Below are 6109 nucleotides of genomic sequence, written 5' to 3'. Positions count from 1 at the left end.
CATTTTTATGGGCTCAGCCCAGTTTCTATTTTGAAATTTAGTTGGGCTTGGCCCAAAAACATTTTCCTTTTACTGTTAAACGTGGTCCGCAATTTCCAGCCCAAAATTCACTAGTTTTCTTCAATCACTTGGGGGCCTTGGCCCAAAACCTTTCCCTTTTAGAAATCCATAATTGGTACATTTTACCAAAACAAAAAAAAAACTAATCAGGTTTTGCTTGTTTATACTTGTTTGTTTTAGGATTGTATTGAAGAAAAGGTTTTCTTTATTTTTTAGTTTTGAAAGTCAACTTATACTAAATGGCTTTTTTTTTTTTTGAAAAAAAGAGAACTCGTATTGGGGACCTAAAGTCGACTAAACGGCATAAGTACCATTGTCCTAAGACGGCTAGTTCAAACAATAAATATTCCACTATAATATATGAGTATTATAGGTTAGTACAAATACGAAACACAACGAAATTATACATGGGAAGAAAATGTAAATAAATAGAATAAGAGAAGGGAAGGCTAGGGGTGTACGAAGCCCCTAATTGACCATTTTCACCCATGGCTGGGCCTTCTTTGTGTTTATATTAGCTTCCATTTGTCTTCGAACTCGATATGTATTTGAAGGGCCCAACAAGTTGATTGGACTTGGCTTGAGTGGCAATGCAGTGAGGAGGAGGAAAAAAGAGGGACCCAGTTAGTTTATAATTTTCTGAACTTATCACATATGTAAATACACATATTGTATACGCATACATCTAATTTACCACTAGAGCAGTCTAGGCATGTGTACATATAATTGGGCTTTAATGGCCCAATTCCAATATAAAGGAAAAAGCGCCTAAATCCCTTTGCACCTATTTAACCAGTTGGGCTAAGCCCATCTTGTTTCTGACAGAGGCCCAGCTGGGGAATTAAGGGCTTAGAGAGGTTCTTCTTAACCGTATTGAGGTGTATACCTTATGTATACTTAACCTATTTATAACATACTAAGAACCTGTACATAAATTGTATATCTAATGTATGCTAAGTGTATACCTATCACTTTTGAGGACTTAGTGTATATCCTACGTATATTAAGCTTTTAGGCAGGTCATGGAGCTCAATTTTCAATCCAATGGCCCAAGCCCTTTCCCCTTTTACTTTAACTAATTCCTAGCTTGTATAGGGACTAAGTTTAGGTATGGGCTAATTAAACAAATTCTAAAACCAGATAATGTTGTATAGTCATATATTAGAATCAATGCTCAGATTCAAACACTTTCACATGACTGCAGGTTCTATTTAGAGATGGGGGTAATATCACAAATTATAAGTAATGCTAATGTGGACAGAACCAATATTTCACACAACACAATGAATCATCCAATGGAAAGTTCTAAAGAAACAGTAATAGGCTAGTCTGGAAATAAGGCAGACAATACATGTCATCCATGGTATAAACAAACAAGAATTATAGATACAGAACCAAAGCTTTTCTTGTGTAAATAACATCATATGCAAGACATAGTAATTTGTGGAGAAAGCAGTTGCAGTTCAGGCATGCATATATGACTTAGATAAAACCAATTATAGGTCTGGTCATATAAAGCTGAGACAGGATGACTCACATAATGGAAACAGTAGAGAGGAAATGTGTATGACTTATGCACAATCAAGCAAACATACACACAGGCTGAACCATGGTTTCCTTGGGTTTGGAGGACCTTATGCAGAATTTAATGGTATGCAGAAAGACATTTGACTTAAGCAGACATGGCATAGGTAGAACTAACCAGACAGGATCAGGCTTTTCTAGTTTAAGTAACCATATACAGAATATGTAGCACACAGAGAGGGGTAATTGTAATTTAAACAACCATGACAGAAGCATAAATAGAGTGCAAACAAGTCCAAGTGTATAAGGAGGGTGCAAGATTGCTCTTCAAATTGCAGTCAAGTTGTTAAATGATGACAATATGTGACAAGGATATGCAAGATATATATATATATATACTGATGCAAATTCAGAGTGATGAGGAGGATGCAAAGGGAACACAAACATGCATTTTTTTTAACGGAGCTTTAAGGGGAAAAGAATCATGTAACTCTAAGTTCTGTGCTTCTCTTGAGTTCTTTCCTATCTATGTCTAATTTAAACATATATACACCCAGACTTCACTTAAGTATAGCCAGTTGTTCATTAGTGATGGTTTGTTTCCAATCTAAGTCCCTTGGGTCTAATAACAGTGTTTATATGGTCTCAAGGTCCTTATATGGTGAGCATGCATCCCATAAGCCATAGAAGTTCCATGGTGGTCTTTATATGGAGGGAAGGTGTTATGAACCCAAGTATTGCTTGATTCTCCCTTAACCCTCTCCTCAAAGCACCTTTTAAAAAGACTCTTCAAGCCATGTGACTTTTAGTTCACCTTTAGTCCCCTAGAACCATATGAGGTTCTATCACTTAACCTGTTCACAACTAGGTGTCCATCAAATGCAAATATAGGTATTCACAAGCAGACAAGGTAATTTAGGTACAAGTGAGGATCATTCTTTGTAATCAGGGCCTAATTAAGTTCACACTGAGACATAGGATGAATCAAAGGGTCATTATACTATCCCTTAGGTCATTTTTAGCTTCACAAAACCGTCACAGACTGGTCTAAGTACTCAACAAACCCAAACATATCATAAATTCCATCCAACTGAATCATAGAGATACAAATGAATTGAATGATCAAGTGATGATAGCTAGGAATGTAATCATAGTGTTCTTAGATATGAAGACAAGAAAAGACATTAAATCATACAGATAAGTCATCAGATTTCAGGTCAAAAGGCTCAGAGCTGTTTCAAAAAATGGACATAGCAAGTAGATTTCTATTGGCCCAATTCACCTTCAAATAAGATCATGAAAAGCATTTTGTGGTTTACGGCATGAATTCAGGTTTAATGTTCTAGTTTATGCTCTTCTACAGACTTCAATCATGGAACATACACACACATGGATGGGAACTAATGCTATTCAAGAAAAGAGAAGGGAAATCATGTAAACAAGTAACCAGGCAGACTAGAACCTAATTTTTAAACATTCAGTACTGGTCTCTCAAACTTTCAATTTAGATAAACTCTAGAGGTTCTTAGTACCATTAAGTTCTCTGGATCAGAATACTGACCCCAGACAAGTCTTAAGAGATAGGTACAAGTATACAAGCCACAGGAAACAAGGTGTTCATGTTTTAAGCAAATCACATAGTAAACATTCAAGTTCTCCTTTCCCTGAGTACTGACTCAGCCTTTTAAAAGTGATTTAAGCTATCAATAGCTTGGTCCTTAGATAGAATCATTCATATCATCAAAACAATGCATATGCCAAGGTCATATAAATCTAGGTGGCTTCATTTTTTCTTTCCCCTCTCTTATTTTATCACTGATATTAAATAGACCAAACTTATAAAGCTATTTGCCTTCATAATTCATTAATAGTCAGTTAATGATCCATCAAGGGTCTACACCTTCCATTTTGGCTACCTCCTAATTGATTCTTATCCTTTTTAAACCCATTTTATTATGGTCATGACTTCATTAATGTCTAATGCTATCTTAACAATGGTTAGTTTGTCCAAAACAGGACTGAACCCATTCAATTTTCCTCAGTTCAGACTTAACTCTGCCATATTCAGAACTACAAGCTAAGGTCTAAAGTGTTCAAGGAACTACATAGCACTTAGGATTCAATTAAAGGTTCAAATAGGCCTTAATACCTCACACATTAGCCTACTGAGTTTACCATTCAATTGATGGGAGCATTCCATACCATTATTCTAACAGAGCACCTCATTAGACTGGCTGAACCTTATACCAAACATGAATTAATAGTTTGATACTATTACCTTAGTAAATACCAGATTAATTATTAACTAGTTATCATATTTGAGCGTATGCTAACCATTTTTACACTATCATCCCAAAAACCATTATATCTTCTACTAATCTAGAGCAAATCATACATTTAAACAGGGATTAAACATAAACTAAAAGGGGAAGAAAATGATAATGGCTTACCTTTTTAATGTGCAGCCTCTGTCAAGAATGAATTTGGAAACCTTATGCTTCCAATCTCAAGACTCAGCCCCACAAAGAAAGGAAAACAAGTAAATAAATATTTGGACTACTAAGACTCTACTTTTACAGTTAAGTCTTGAAATTTTAAAACTGAGAGCTAAAATTTCCGAGTTATTTACTCAAAATTCAAGCTATGAGGGTTTCAAACTTGTTTTTCTGGTAAGGTTTGGGGTTCTATTTAAGAAGCCCAAAGTTGCATTCAAAGACTTCAAAAATCGATGTGGGACAACAAAATTTCTCAGGAACAAACACTCAATATAGGAAATTAACGCTTAGGATTTAAAGATAACAAGCATACACGGTCAGATCTGTTCCACTATGAGTTGATCCGAGCCAATCCTTGTCGAACCATAGAAAACAAATTCGTACAATCAGTAATATGACAACAAGATGCATAAAATCTCTTTGTTTGACTTGAAAATTAAAGAAAAAACGAAAAGGAAAGTAACTAATACCGTGTTTAGAGCAATTTCGAGTGAAAAAATGCTGAAGCATTAATTGTTTTATGCAGTTAGATGCGTAAAAGTTGGCTGAGGTCTGAGACCTCTGAACATTTGCCATTTTTTGCGATGAGAGAGGAGAAAGAATGCAGGTAGCGCCTAGGGTTTGTTATGGAAGAGGAATGAGAGAGGGGGTAGGGGGAAAGGGGTGTTTGGTGTGAAATGAACGTGAGGAGGGGTTTTCCCCCCTTGATCTGATTATTTTGGGCCAGGTTGGTCCGTTTTGGGCTGGACCTGGTCCAAAATTAAAAGAAGAGGGATGGGGTCCTTTTGTATATTACCTATATATACTTGCGTATACTAGGCGTATTGTTACACCTTGAAAAATTCATGTCGTCATGTAGTGAGTGAACGACTGCGAGCTTAAGGATAACAGGAAGTTCTTAAGATTATAAGACGGATAATTAGTGGTCCTAGAACGCGTACGTTAAGATCTTGAAGTTATATGAGTTGATGGGATAAGAATTGATAAGGAAAAGTGGAGTACAAGTGAGGTTTAGGAAAGGTTTCATAAATTTTTGCGTTAAGAATTGTTTGGCAAGGCCTTGAGGGCGAGTTATAGGGATGTTTAGATCATTAATGAAGTATTAAACAAGTGTTAAGAAGGTCGTATAAGGATTGGAGATCAAACGAAACGACGAGAACAACTTCGGAAAAACTTTGAGTTACACGACCATGTTATACGGCCTGTGGAATGTTATACTGACCGTATAATGGTCCGTATAACCCAACAGCAACTATGTGTTCCATGGTGGTGAACCACAGACACTTATACGGCCCGTGAAATGTTATACAGACCGTATAAGTGGTCCATATAAGTCCCGACGGGCTGAGTTATTCCAAGTATTTAAATGTGATCCCACGTCATTTTATTCATTCTCCTCACTTCACCACTTCTCTCCAAGCTTCTAGAGGGTTCCATACACACTTCATATACAAGAATTCAAAGGAAACCAAAGATCAATATCAAGAATTCAAGTGAATCAAGTGCAAGAAGCTCACTAGGGTTCCTCCAAGTCAAGAATTCTCTTGAGAGTGAAGTTAGGGTTTTCTCCAAGTAAAGTATTGCCAACCAAAACCCGTTCCTACGCATTCAAAGGTGAGTTTCATGATTTCTCCATGTTGTTTAAAGTATGGAAAGGTGGAAACACTTGGATTTTGGAAGAAAATGGAAAATGGATTACAAAAGATAAGATTAGTGACAATTATGAATAGTAGATTAATATGAATCATGAATCTTGATATGTTGAGATTGTAATCACGTCATGAATGATGTTAGGAGTATGAGAGAAACATTAGATGAAAATGAATGTAACGTTGTAGTATGATTATGACTATGGATGACCATGAGAGTAAATTGTGGGAATTGAATAATGATGATGATATTATGAATGTTACTATTGACGTTGGGAGTTGAAATATGATATGGGGAAAGTAGTAGAAACAAAGGAAATACTGCCCAATTTTCTTTGACTTTAGTAAGCACGGTTAAGTAATCGATTAGCTAATGTTCAT

General features: G+C 36.0%; 1 long non-coding RNA gene across 2 annotated transcripts; it reads right to left on the bottom strand.

Moving 5' to 3' along the window:
* Positions 1–391: 391 nt before the first annotated feature.
* Positions 392–4825, bottom strand: LOC132621500 (uncharacterized). 2 transcript variants are annotated; one of them, XR_009575536.1, is made up of 3 exons: positions 4550–4796; positions 4035–4433; positions 392–639 (listed from the first exon to the last, which is right to left on the bottom strand). It is a non-coding gene; the product is annotated as an uncharacterized LOC132621500 (long non-coding RNA). The 2 variants fall into 2 exon arrangements; XR_009575535.1 differs by lacking the exon at positions 4035–4433 and having other exon boundaries at positions 4550–4825.
* Positions 4826–6109: the final 1284 nt, after the last annotated feature.

Source organism: Lycium barbarum, chromosome 12 (genome assembly GCF_019175385.1).
Source record: "Lycium barbarum isolate Lr01 chromosome 12, ASM1917538v2, whole genome shotgun sequence".
NCBI classification, from domain to species: Eukaryota; Viridiplantae; Streptophyta; class Magnoliopsida; order Solanales; family Solanaceae; genus Lycium; species Lycium barbarum.
The sequence above is the reverse complement of the archived record's forward strand: the minus strand, read 5'-3'. Positions and strand labels throughout refer to the sequence as shown.